Source organism: Bidens hawaiensis, unplaced genomic scaffold, assembly GCF_021521415.1.
Source record: "Bidens hawaiensis isolate Kalapana, Puna unplaced genomic scaffold, B.hawaiensis_p1.1 tig00023907_1, whole genome shotgun sequence".
In the NCBI taxonomy this organism is placed as follows: Eukaryota; Viridiplantae; Streptophyta; class Magnoliopsida; order Asterales; family Asteraceae; genus Bidens; species Bidens hawaiensis.
Genome location: NW_027493762.1, coordinates 115,685 through 130,548, shown reverse-complemented (window position 1 = coordinate 130,548; position 14,864 = coordinate 115,685). Strand labels below are relative to the sequence as shown.

The 14,864-nt window shown below is 39.8% G+C and overlaps 2 pseudogenes; both read left to right on the top strand.

The window, feature by feature from the left end:
- Positions 1 to 10,811, top strand: part of LOC143568315 (3-ketoacyl-CoA synthase 1 pseudogene) — a 31,940-nt pseudogene extending 21,129 nt beyond the window's left edge.
- A 2,130-nt stretch (positions 10,812 to 12,941) lies between these two features.
- LOC143568309 (3-ketoacyl-CoA synthase 1 pseudogene) lies at positions 12,942 to 14,576 on the top strand (annotated as a pseudogene).
- Positions 14,577 to 14,864: the final 288 nt, after the last annotated feature.

Sequence of the window (14,864 nt, the reverse complement as noted above, 5' to 3'; positions counted from 1 at the left end):
TTTTCGGAGGTCATGCAACAGTGATTTGAAATGAGTTCCTTAGGGGAGATGACTTTCTTCCTGGGCTTACAAGTTGAGCAAAAGAAGGACGGGACTTTAATACACTAGGAGAAGTACGTTCGCGACATTGTTCAGAAATTTGGTTTCAAGGACTCAACATCTTTCATGACTCCAATCGCTACGCGACCTGTTCTCGCTCCTGATCCATCGGGAAAACCAGTCGATCAACACCTTTACAGGTCAATGATTGGTTCCCTGATGTATCTCACTGCAAGCAGACCGGACATCATGTTCCCTGTTTGTCAGTGTGCCAGATATCAGTCTGACCAGAGAGAATCCCACATGACGGCTGTCAAGCGTATTTTCTGATACTTGAAGGGTAGACCACGTTTGGGTCTTTAGAATCCAAAGGAGTCACCCTTGGAACTTCATGCTTACACTGACAGTGATTATGGAGGATGTAACTTGGACAGAAAATCTACATCGGGAGGATGTCAATTCCTGGGAGACCGGTTAATCTCGTGGCAGTGAAAGAAACAAGTCACTGTGTCCACCTCCGCAGCAGAAGCCGAGTACATCGCCGCATCCAGCTGCTGCTCTCAAGTGATTTGGATCCAGCATCAGCTGCTGGATTACGGTTTGAATTTCTATGGATCCACGATCAAATGTGATAATGAGGCGGCCGTTGCTATTGTTAAAAACCCGGTCCAGCACTCAAAGACCAAGCACATTGACATCCGAATACACGTTATTCGTGATTGTTATGATCGTAAGCTTGTTGACATAAAAAGGGTCCATACTGACTATAACTTTGCAGATCTCTTTACTAAAGCTTTTAGTCATGCCCGATTTTTGTTTCTCGTTGAGTCATTGGGCATGATCTCCTTTGAGTAAAATTTTATCTTTTAGGTTTTAAAATAGTAAATATTTTTCAAATATGTCACAATTTTAGGGGGAGAAATTGAGTTATAACTCACCAAAAAGATTTTAAATTTACTTTTAGTAAAACAAAAATCAAGTCATTTGACTTAACAAAAAGATTTTAAATTTTTTTATATAATATTAATTTCATCTTTACTCCTATTTAAGAAAATCTTAAGAAAACTCTAAAAGCATTGTCCCGCTTAGAGGGAGCTCCTTCGTAGAGGGAGTCAGCAAAATTTAAAATTTTCAATTAACAACTTGATCCGACCATATGGAAAGTGATAGTACATTGGTATGTATTGATCCTAGCAAGTCAAAAGAATAGAACAAAAGGCTACAAAGTTATTCATTGATGTGTAGATAGGCTTGACAAACAAGTAAGTGTTGTGTGATATAAACTTAAACTACCGCCGTTGCTAGTAGCTACACGTTTAAGAAGCGGTTGCATGATTCCATTAAAGTCATATCAATGAAGGATGAAATGTAATTACACATTTCATACCCAAGCCTCTCTTTACCTGATTACAGTGGTCTTATGAAAGTCAGTGTCAATTTTAATTTTCATTGAGTCAAGAAAAGCAAGAAAAAGAAAAACAAAAGAGTCAGAAAAACAAAAGAAAAAGAGTCAGTCTTAAGAATTTTAACTTCTGCTTTATTTCTTCATTTATTTTCTACTCAAGCCTTGGACTTTATACGTTTGTAGTCATACAAGATCTGATTGTTAACGCTCTGAGTCTTCTGCTTTGTTATATTTTCTTTCTTTTGTTCAAGCCTTGGACTTTCTCTGCGCGATAATATGGTATTATCCTACCTGATTGTTATGGCCTGAACTTCTGCTTTATTTTAATCTTTCTAGATCGAGTGAAGTGTGCAAAGCACATAGTGTCATGTGTACAGAGTACAACAAGTCAAGTATGTTAATAAGAGTACTATGATCAACTAAGAAAGGTTTAAGTCAAGTTGAGGTGATATGTCAACACAAATTAAACCCGAGATATGATGGAATCAATAACATGTCTGATTAAGTGAGGACCACATAAGCACCGTGCCTAATTGTACTTCAAATGTATCATGTTAACATCAAAACACTTGTCAAGTTAAAAAGATGGACAATATCTACAGTCAATGATGAATTTGTATCAAAATAACTTCAAAATGAAGACGTGATCTAGGGCTTTGCAAATCAATATGATTCCATGCCAAGATCGTTCTTTGTGAATTAAATTAAGAAAAGAACTATGTAAATTAATTAAACAATATTTTCATCTAAAGTTTTTGTTTATTTTGTTTTCTAAAATAATAAGTACTTGTACAGTTTAATTTTTTAAATTTTATTTTATTTTTAATTTTATTATTATTTTTATATTTTATTTTTATTTCATTTTTATGCTTATGTTTAAGAGATCGTTAGTGCAAAGTTTAACAGTAACGGACCAACAAAAGAAAACTATAAAAATGAAACCAGTACTTGGATTCAGTGGGTAAATGTTTTTCGGGTTCGAAAATGCAAACATTTGTAGGTCCCCCCGGGGGGCGTCGCCGATCGATACGAGATCCGCACGAGGTCTAGGAGTGCGGAATCCTCCTAGACTCGTTTATTGGTGTACAGACGAATAACACAAACACGTACACGATCAAATACACAAACAAATACTAGAACGGGATAAACAAATCTGCAGATTCATATATAAAATAATCACGTTACATACCGTAACAAAAACAGAAAACACGACTGACCCGAGGTGAGCTCTACCTCGGGTCGTCTCACACGACTCTAGTCTCTTACTCTCTCTCAATAAACAAGCTGCTCAAACACACACTGATTTCTGGATACCTAAAACTAAACAAGACACAACTATATATAGACAAAACATTCACGGGCCTGGGCTTTAGTAGGCGAAGTTGTGCTAACTTCGCCTAAGGCGAAGTTGTGATAACTTCGCCTAAGGCAGAAGTTGTTACAACTTCGCCTATGGCGAAGTTGTTCTAACTTCGCCTAAGGCGAAGTTGTGCTAACTTCGCCTGTATTGTTCCGCTGGTCAGAATTGCATAGCGACGGTCACAAAATGCATCAACAGTCTCCCCTTTGACCGTTGCTCTCAATTCTAACAAACACGAAAGATCATCTGTTACAAAACATGCACCAACAGACTCCCTCTTAACTGATGATCTTCTGTTTGCAGTCAACCAGCCGTGTCAGAAACTGTCCTGTAGCTTCACAAATCTACCAATCACCCAGCGTCTTCCATATCAGATCTCCCCTTCAGTGTAAGCTTCTCCGACTATAACGATTGAGGTCTTTGTAATGCATGCATCCCCGTGCCAATAGATCATCTCAACCAATCACGTGAGTCCATCTGACTTCACCAACACGTGAAGTTGGGCTTCCTCCACAACTTCACCAACTCGTCGGCATATGATAAGGTTTTAATCTTCAACTACTCAACATCAAGTGATCAATTTCATCACAAAACCACCCTGACAGAATCTAACACACGACCATTAAAAAATCTGAAGCATCTTCAATCACCAGGGATAACGATCAGGAACATAAACACTTTAATTCCCGGTTAAATCCAACTTGTTCCAGAATCTTCACTCTAATAAATAAGCATCACGTTTCAGGATCCAATTCTCGAACGCCTTGAAGATAACATAAATAATATGCTCTGACCGCAATCCAGTAATGACGAAAAACCTTCAGTTCAATTTGACTTTCTTCGGTTGGTCACCACGAACAACAACAATTTCATTGCCCACAAACACCCGAATATGTGTCAATATCCAGTTACAAACAATAACCCATTCACAACCTCAACTCCAAATCAGAGTTGACACGTATTTGTTCACACGTAAAACCAAAAGATAACAAGATCACTCGTTGACGGAACAACATTTTCGGTCTCACAATAATCGTGTACACCTGGCCATACAGACGGAAAATTCCAAAATACTCTTTTTTTTTTTTTTTTAATCTCGTTAACTTCGCCGAAAGTTAACATCGCCTGGCTATTACTTCGCCGGGCTATAACTTCGCCTGGCTATAACTTCGCCGAGAAGTCAACTTCGCCTAAAGTCAACTTCGCCTGTTCATAACTTCGCCGGACCTTATATCTTCGCTGAAACCCTACGAACAGTGACGGCAACTTCGCCTGATGAACAATAACTTCGCCTGAAGAACTGTTCGGCCAGAAACGCACAGAAACGTGCCAGAAACACCAAAACGCAGATCTCGAACCATAGCGTAAGAGCCTAAGGCTCTGATACCACTTGTAGGTTCCTGGACGGATCGTACACGGGATGTCGCTATCTGCGCAGGTGCGGAATCCATGCGTAGGTAGATACGAGTGCAGAATATGTATAAATCAAACACACGAGCAATAACCGAAACACGTTATATTGATAACCGAACACGTGACTCGAGGTCACTATTACAGACTCTAATACATGTGAAAATGATCTCACACTGAAACTCTCTCTCAAAATGCTCAACTGATTCACCCTAAACTGTTACGGCTGAACAGTTTAAATAAGCACGACAACTTCGCCTCAGGCGAAGTTGTCCATAACTTCGCTTGTTCAACAAGTTCGCCTGAGCGAACTTGTTGACAACTTCGCGTGTTTGACAAGTTCGCCTAAGCGAACTTGTTGACAACTTCGCACATACAAAAACATAAACATAATCATAAACATAATTACATTACAGACTCGATTACAAATGGTAGACTATGAACTACTGACACACATGTACCAACAACATTTTTAAAGACCGTGGACTGAGAGTGTATTTTCGGTGAATACTCGCGATGTTTTGACGTTATCGCGAGATAGGCTGACCCTATATAAATGGGAAACCCAAAATATCTTTCACTATTCACCAAACACTTTCACTTTTCACTCTCTCTCTTCTCTCTTGTCTTCAAATCTCAAACCCTAAATCTTCTTCAAATCTTCAACGATCCGGCCTACTTTTTATCAAGTATGCCGTTGAATCCTGAATATTCTCCCTCGGTATAACTTCATAAACACCTCGTTTCCTCCGATTCATCCTTGTTTCTGGGTTCTCATGGATCGAGACGCCGATTATTATGAACCGTCGGCTAGATCTAAGGATAGATCTTCATAATTTGTGTTGCTATCATGCTTAGATTCTGATATTAGGACTTTAGATCGAGTTTATCATCATTAAATTGTTAGTTTTAGGTTTGTTTGTTGAACAGTTTGTAGATCTAGGCTTGTTCATATGTTCAAGGGTTCAATTGACCATGTAAATTTAAGGGGTTTGCCTTCAAACTTTCCAGAAACCTAATTCAAGTCTGGGCGACACCCAATGAAAGGAAAAGGAATCAAAATTTAAGCCAAGGAATTTTTTTGCTTGAAAGGAGGTTTCGCTTCTCATGGTCATGCGAAGTGAAATGCTCCCTGTTTCGCTTCTCATGATCATACGAAGCGAAATACCCTGTTTCGCTTCTCATGATCATGCGAAGTGAAATACTCTTTGTTTCGCTTCTCATCATGCGAAGCGAAATACTCTTTGTTTCGCTTCTCATGATCATGCGAAGCGAAATGGTCTTTGTTTCGCTTCTCATGGTCATGCGAAGCGAATCAAGACCTTGTTTCGCTTCGCTTGGTCATGCGAAGCGAGACAACTTTTTGTTTCGCTTCGCATCCCATGCGAAGCGAAATAAGTGTCATGTGAAAAAGTCATACTTAGCAAAATTTTTGAAAATTTCAAACTGAAGCTACAGGACTGTTTGGGCTCTTATGAACTGTTTGAGTTTATGAACTGTTTTGGGACTTAATCATAGTACATATTTATCTTAGTAACTTGTAAATAGATTAAAATCTTATTTTACCCTCATTAAACTAAATGTACATAATATTTATTTAACTAAAATTAATTAATTAAATTAAGTATTATGTGAATACCTAAGGCATATGTATATAATTTATTTTGTTCCGTTGTAATGATGATTCTTATGATCTTATGGTTTAATTTCAGGGTCACAATAACTTTTGTGCTCTTGGGTTGCCAAAGGCAAAGGACGACAAAGTTTTCATGTCTATGGTCAAGGGGCTCAGGCAATCACCCCTGGCACATGCTATCACAGCCAATCCAGCCATTTATTATAAATGGGTCTTGGATTTCTGGGCTTTTGCAAAGGTTGCTGATGATTCCCTATCATTCACAACAAAGGTTGCAAGACAGGAGTTAACGATTACTAAAGCAGATATTAGACGGGTGTTGAAGATTGCTGACCAGCCAGATTATACATATGAGAAGGGAGACAGGAAGAAGCTGGTTGATTTTGTTACACAGATGGGATACGACACTGAGTGGAAGAGCCTCGATAAGAAACACCTACCACCATACTGGAGGTTTCTATTCCACATAGTCACTCATTGCTTTGCTGATATTTGTGGAGGAGTTGATAGCATGCGGGCTGACTGGGTCCGCATTATGTTTGCATTGACGACTCGAGAGAAGTTCAATTACTCTCGAAGGATATTCCTATGCATGTTGGGGAATATTAGGAGTAGGGCGACATGGCTTATGTACCCAAGATTTGTACAGATGCTTCTTGATGATCTAATTCCAGATGTCACTAGGCCAGGATCAAAGAAAGCTAAGGACAAGAAGTCATTTCCGGAGCCCTATCATGTGAATGAGATCAAGACGTCAATATTTGGTGTGTTGTTGAGCACCAAGACCAAGGGACATCAATATGAGGGACCACGTCCAGGTCCTAAATTTGGTTTGTTTGAGGAGACTGAGACTGCGGGTGATGAAGATGTTGAAAGTGAAGAGATTGAGGAGTTGGATGCTAAGATTGAGGCTGATTCGAGTGATGAGCCGGCCGAGGACCGCACTAAAGCCAAACATGATTTGAAGAGGAATGAGGCTGAGAAGGGCAAGATTATTGAATTAGAGGAGGAAGAGGAAGACCAGCCTCCCTTGAAACGTCTGAGGAAACTTGGAAACTCCCAGAAGTCGTCCAAGATTCTTGTCAAGATTCCCTCACAAGACAAACCATCTGACCAACCCAAAATCACCAAAGAAGCCCTAGCCCAAGCCCTCAAAGCATTAGATGTAACAAAAATCCAAATCCCAACCTACAAGAAGCCAAAGACAAGAAAGAAATCCAAATCCAAGAAAACCAAAACCTTGCTCCACGACTCACTTGAATCCTCACCCGAAACCACTCCAATAGACCAACCAATTTCTACCTTCCTACCCCAAATACTACCCTCACCACCTCAAGACAAACCTACAATTCCAATCAAACAACCAACCCAAACCGAACCCGAACCTTCCCGAATCACAACACCACCTACCCAACCAACCACCTCAATTTTCACAACATCCATCTTCAGCTCCCCAATCCAAACAACAAGCTTATGGAGCCAAATTGTTATAACTTCCCCAACCCAAACCAGAACACCACCTATCTCACAATCAACACCACACCACTACAAGCTCACAAGTCCTTACTCAACCAATCACCTTGCCTTTGCGAACAACCTCACCACCACCCCACCATCCACCATTATCTCACCCAAACCCATTGCATGAGGAAAGTCTTCGACACCTCCAGTGTATGCCGATCCTATCCTCGATAGGATCGTCGCACTTGAGGAATCAAACGCTAAAAGGGCGGAGCGAGAAATTGTGCTCCTGAAGTTTATTAAAGAAATGAAGCAGAAGGCAGTGGAGGATGAGGAAGAGAAGGCGTCTCTGAGGGAGCGGATAAGGGTATTGGAAGAACAGGAGGAAGCAAGTGATGCTCTTGCTGAAAACCAAAGATTATTGACCAACACCTTCCATACTCGAATTCAGAATGTTCAAGCGCTGATGAACCGAGAAGCCTTCGAAAATGCTAATCTGAGAGTAGATAATTCCAGGCTTGCTGACAGACTGGCCACTCTTGAGAAAAGCTACCAAGTGCAAGTGCTCTTAGAACAAATGTCAACAAGAAGATTGAGGATGCCACTCGGAAGTGGGATGTTGAGAGTGAGGCCACAAATTCAAGAGTTACAATCTTAGAGAATCAGCTCGCTTCATCCGCTTCCCTCGATTCACTCATAGCTGAGATGGAGGCAATTCAAGAAAAGGTGATGGAACATAATCGTCTTAATGAGCTTCAACTGAAGACAAACAAAGAGTTGGTGAGCAAATATCAAGCGGCCTCAGACCTTATGGGTATTCATGAAGATGACTTTCACGGTCTGGAGGATCGACTTGATAAAGTTTTTCAGAAGTTGGAGAAGGTCTGGTGAGACTTCTCAGGCTGGTGGTTCGCAGCTTACCGCGGGTCCGAGTGTGGCCTTGCGAGGAGTTAGAATGGGAGTGTCTGAAGGTGAGGCGACTGTTGGTCGTTTGGTACAACAGGGCGGCCAGTCTAGCGGTGTTTGTGGTAGTAATGATGGTGATGACGAAGATGAGAATGAGGAAGATGATGAAGATGAAGATGATGACGATGATGATGTTCATGATAGCTATGATGAGGACGATGATGGTGATGATAATGGCGGAGACGGTGGAAATGGAGGAGACGGGGCAGCAGGAGATAGAGGTGGAGATAACACTCAATCACCTCCACAAACTCAATATGAAGTTCAGGACCCTGCTGGTCACAACTCGACTGGCAAAGTCAGGGAGCATGATACACAGATTACTGACATGTATAAAGATTTGTTTCCTGATGATTTTGCAGGTGTTATGGATGACTTTATTGAAGCAGGAAAGAACTTGGGCCAACTTATTGAACCAAATACAGAGGAGGGGGTTCAAGATGACTACATAAACTACTTACCTAATCCAGACACTCCTCCTGCTCAAGTTCAAGCTTCAGAGACTCATGCTGCTGATCCTGTCTCCAATCAAACTGCCGACTTGATGCAGGAACCACCAAAGAAGAAGAGAAAGAATCATATTGTGTCAAGTCGTGCATGCACCCGTGATCTCCTCTACCCTTACCACGATGATTCGCTGATTGTATACGCGAAATATAATAAGGAGAACGCATGTTGGGCAATAAGAAGATACAGTGGTGATCTAATCTATCTCAACCACCACGAGCTGAAGTCGTTACCAGAGCTGGACATTAATTATCTTCGAAAAGCTCTAGGCCATGGTGCGGTTGGGAGTTCGTTGGAAAGTTGGATTTCGGATTATCTTCATCGTCAGTCGAAGGTCGACTACAAAGATTTTGTGCCGAATAAGGGACGGAAGTACAAGAACCCAAGGGAGATTGACCCAGCCACCGGAGAGCCACGAACAATGTGGAGATACAGGGCACCAAAGAATTGTCATATCATCTACAATGGTGAGCCCTTTATTCCTAACATCCTCCGAGACTTCATTGACTGGGAATTCGACAACACGACAGGGGAGGCTGTCATACGCTGCAAAGATCTGCCCGAGATTTGCATATTTGACGAAAACGAGCTAATGGGGCTGCACATAGAAGACATCAAGAAGCTCTACAACTCTCCCCTGGGAACCGTTGAGGATATCGGTCGTCGAACACAGACCGGATAGTTGAAGCCTTCAACAAATTTGTTAAAAGAGTTGTTGAACTTCCACTACCCGAGGACGGCTGGTTAGATTACGACACCGACGGGTTCCAATACTAAAGACTAGAGGGAGATTATTAGTCCCATTTTGTTTTAGTCTTTTGTATTGTAATTATATGTAATGGCCCGTTTTGATTATGTTGTATGTTATAGGCCCAAGGGAAATAATGTTGTAAAGCCCATTGGGCATTTGATGTGACTTACTTCTCATGCATGCTTCCCTATAAATAGGAAGCATGCCATGAGAAATAAGAAGTTGTTCATTGAAAATCAAAGAAACCTTTTGCCAAATTCTCTAAGTATACATATCTTTCTTTCTCTCTCTCTCTCTAAAACCCAAAAATAACATCTCAAGATCCGAGACCGCTTAGGTGGCTTAGTGTGATTTCCGCTAGCACTAAGCTCGGTTGATCCAAGATCATTGTTAGATCCACCCGCGTCGGGACCTACACAGTGCGAGTCTTATTTCTATCAACTTAGCTCGAACTCTCCTCAAGACTCACCCTGACATGTATGTTGTTGTTTTGAGCATTGAAATCCTCTCACTTTATTGGTACTTGGGGAACGATCGCACCATGGTTTTAGCCAACTGCCTTTTCGGGATGGGCGGTGCTGCAATGATGCTCTCAAATAAGAAGAGTGATCGATCCTGATCCAAATACTAGTTAGCCATTATAATCCAAACCCATGAAGCAACGGATAACAATAGCTACAACAGCGTGCAGCACAGAGAAGACGACAAAGGTGTTATTGGAGTTTCAATTTCCCGGGACCTAGTGACGATTGCGCGAGGCGTGCTAAAGCTAAATATAACAACTTTAAGTCCTTTGGTGCTACCATTTTCAGAGCAATTGTTATTCTTTGTTACCCTTGTAAAAAAGAAGATACTAAAGATGAAAATGAAGCCATATATACCCAACTTCAAGCTAGCTTTCAAGCATTTCTGTGTACATCTGGGTGGTAAGGCGGTGTTGAATGAGGTTCAGAAGAATTTGAATCTAACAGAGCGGGATATGGAGCCATCTAGGATGACATTGCACCGGTTTGGAAACACGTCAAGCAGTTCTTGTTGGTATGAGTTGGGTTATCTAGAGGCTAAAGGTCTAGTATTGAAGGGGGATCATGTTTGGCAGATTGCATTCGGGTCGGGGTTCAAGTGTAACAGCGTGGTTTGGAGGGCGTTGAAGACGGTTCCACCAAGTGGCTACAAAGGGGAAGCATGGTCTGAACGCATTAGTCGGTACCTAGTTAAGGTCCCTGTTGATGCGATTGGTTTCAAACAAAAACAATCGCATATGATTGGTTTATAATGCGATGCGATTTGTTCAAATACGATTGGAATTTTTGAATATGCGATGTGATTGGTTTCAAATGCGATGCGATTCAAAATCCAATGCGATGCGATTTGAATCAAAGTGTGATGCGAGTATTTGCAAATGCGATGTGATTACTTTGTGCGATGCGAATAAAATTTCTATGCGATGCGAATCAATATTTTTGGAGAGCCATTTGTCCTTGAAAATTGTTTCGTACGACGCTTTTACCCATTTTTCAGTTTGTAGCAGCAAGTACACTTTATAGCCCCCCCCCCCCCCCCTCTAATGCGATTCTAACACTTTGAACACATATTAACCGACCCATAGTACACAAATCACACAAACACCCGTAAGCACTCTTTTATTTCTCAAGAACACATCTTAAAACTCACAAACAAGACCAAAATTCAAGGTTGTGACCCAACAACCTCAACTAATAGAGCCGAAAGCTCTGATACCAATTGTAGGTCCCTTAACTGGATCAAACAACAAATATTCTTTGATCAATCTCAACTAGTGCTAGCGGAAATCACACTAGAGATGTTGGATCTTGTTTAGAGTTTGTTATTTTCGGATATGGAAGTTTAGAGAGAAGGTAAAGAGTGGTTGAAAGGATAAGATTACAATGTATGGCAAAAGGTTTTGCTGGCATGAGATACTTGCACTATATATAGTGCAAGTCTCATGCACGTCTCTTTATTTACATTGGGCCCAAATGGGCTTACAACACAAGTGGTCTTAGACCCAAATACATAGGTTAATATAAAAGACGACATCATACAAATGTACATAACATTACAAAGACTTTAAATACACAAAATAGGGCCTAACAAATACCATCACAATTTCTATATGAATTTTTTTAACCAATAAAAATTAAAAAAAGGTAAGTCACAAGGGGAAATGGGGTTTGACGTGTCCTCATGAAAGTCACAACGAAACTTTCTAAAAACTTACAAAAAGATAGCCGCGCATAATAAGTTCGTGAATTTCAAAATGTTAACAAAGCCAATTCCACAAGTAATCGATTGCATATGAAACGTTGAATCCACACCCTTGTTGTGACTTACTATTGTTGTGAAAAATATTAACTAAACTAGTGCTTTTCTCAAAGATATTTTCATACGTTATATATGCAACTAGAGTAATTATGTAATTACTCTACGATGTAATAACATAATTACTCTACTTGTATATATAACAACTATACTTGATTATCTCCATTAGCATGTTAATTTCATTTGTTTGTTAATATTCCCTTACATGTTTAAACAATATAAACTTTAATACTTTTTTTCGTTAATTATTTATTCGATCAAATAATGATTTTTTTTTCTTTGCATGGTTAGGTAATTTGGCACTACCGTGGTTATTTCTATGTGATTTTTTTAATCTATAGTAGAAATAAAGGTAAGTCACAAGGGAAAATGGATTTTGACATGTCAGCTTCATGAAAGTCACAACGAGGGTGAAACTTTCTTACAAACATACCAAAAGATAAGCTGCGCATAATGAGTGTGTGAATTTCAAAGAATTAACAAAACCAAAGGCAAAGTATAATGGGGGCGGGGCTTCACTGCCAATTTTTCCGCTTATTATGGTATATTTACGCGATTTTGTTAGAAAATTTTTATATGTATTAAAGGCGGTTACCTCCGAGGTATTGGGCCTATGACTTCGATTACCGCTTAACAAAACCCAAGCTTCGTTACTCAACAAAACCAATTCTACAAGAGAATGATTACATATGAAGTGTTGAAATTCGCACCTTTGTTGTGACTTACTTTTGTGCATGTTTTAACAAAGTATGTAGAAATCATCATGGTTTTAACATATCCAACTAACCATAAAATATTTTCAAACCATCATACCTTTATTTTATTTTTCTCTTTAATCAATTCATTATACTTCTTTTTTTTTATATATAATTTTTTAACGAACCTAAATTAACTTCCTCAACATATGTTTTTCAATTAACCCAGATCAATCATTTGTATTGAATGATTGAGTGAAATACAATCGCTTTCCAACACTACTTTTCTCTTTATAGATTGGGCTACATTAGAGCAATAGTATTAGCATTGATTGCTCCAAAGTTGAATCTCGTTCCCTTAAATAAGTGAACTCCTTCCCTCATGCATCTCATTTATTTAACCTTTGATCTCTTAATGGCCAATGTTAGCATCAAATTCCATAAAAAAGTAATTAGTTTCTTACAGGATTTAGAGCTCAAATACATGAAATTTACCCATGGCTATTCACTTTTGTTCCCATTAGGTCTCATTCATATCACTCTAATCCTTCACTTCAAGCTCCACCATTTATCAATCATCACCGCCCTCTTTATTATTTCGCGAGTTTACTTTGCAAAACGTTCAAGACCGCCCTACCTCGTAGACTTCACTTGCTTTAAACCCGATGACCACCTTAAAAGATCCACTGAAAGCATCTTGATAGGGTCCAAAAACATGGGAGTTTTCAATCAAGACACGATTTATTTTCAAAAACGCGTCATGACCAATTCCGGATTAGGGGACGAGACATACATCCCCCCAGGGCCTGCGAGTCAGCCCCCAATATTAAATTGGGAGGCAACTCTAGTCGAGGATGAGATGGTCATGTATGGTGCACTCGGCTCTTTATTTCGAAAGACAAGAATTGCACCACAAGATATTGGTATTTTGATTGTGAACTGCAGCGGATTCAACCCTAACCCATCTCTAACATCCATGGTCGTTAACCATTATAAGCTCAAACCTGATGTCTTGGCCTACAACCTTAGTGGAATGGGCTGTAGTGCGGGTCTTATTTCTATCGACCTAGCCCGAAATCTCCTCAAGACTCACCCTGACATGTACGCTGTTGTTTTGAGCATTGAATGCCTCTCACTCTATTGGTACTTTGGCAATGATCGCTCCATGATTTTAGGAAACTGCCTGTTCCGGATGGGTGGTGCTGCAATGATGCTCTCCAACAAGAACACTGATCGAGCCCGATCCAAATACGAGTTATCCCATATGATCCGAACCCATAAAGCAGCTGTTGATCATAGCTACAATAGCGTGCAACAAAGAGAAGATGGCAAAGATATTCTTGGTGTTTCACTCTCTCGGGACCTAATGATGGTTGCTGGAGACGCTCTAAAGACAAATATAGCAACTTTAGGACCTTTGGTGTTACCATTTTCCGAGCAATTATTATTCCTTATTACGCTTGTGAAAAGGAAAATATTAAAGATGAAAGGGAAACCATACATACCCAACTTCAAACTTGCTTTCGAGCATTTCTGTGTGCATGCGGGTGGTAAGGCAGTGTTGAATGAGATTCAGAAGAATTTGAATCTAACGGAGGGGGATATGGAGCCATCTAGGATGACGTTGCATCGGTTTGGCAACACGTCAAGTAGTTCATGTTGATATGAGTTGGGTTACATGGAGGCTAAAGGTCGAGTTTCGAAAGGGGATCGTGTTTGGCAGATTGCATTAGGGTCGGGTTTCAAGGCTAACAGTGTGGTATGGAGAGTTGAAGTCTATTCCACCAGGTGGTTGTATGGGTGAAGCATGGTCTGACTGCTTTGGTCGGTACCCTGTCAAGCTAATTAAGGTCCCTGTTCACTAGGGTTAATAATTTACGTTTATCTAAACTTGTAGAAGTGTGGCATGCAAGTGTGTTTAAACATCTAGGAAGATTTCTCAAACAGGTGATGCTGAAAGGATTTTAGGTGTTTAATTGGAATAAAGTTTATCATCTAGTTAGATTAGATTATAATATGGATAATACTAAAATAAATAATAATTTGGATTCGTTTTCTTTATGAATTTCGTATTAATCTTATAGTTCATCAACTTTTGTCTATTTTTATGAATTTCGTTTATAAAAGTATAAAACTTAACGGAGAATAAAGAAAAGATATATTGGTTTTTAATGATCTCAATTATTGTTTTTTGTCACTTCTGGTCCCAACTAATGAATTGGCTACTAATGGTCCCAACTTTTAAATTATTTGTCCTAACGCTCCGTGACTAACAGAATCCTAAAGTCGTTAGT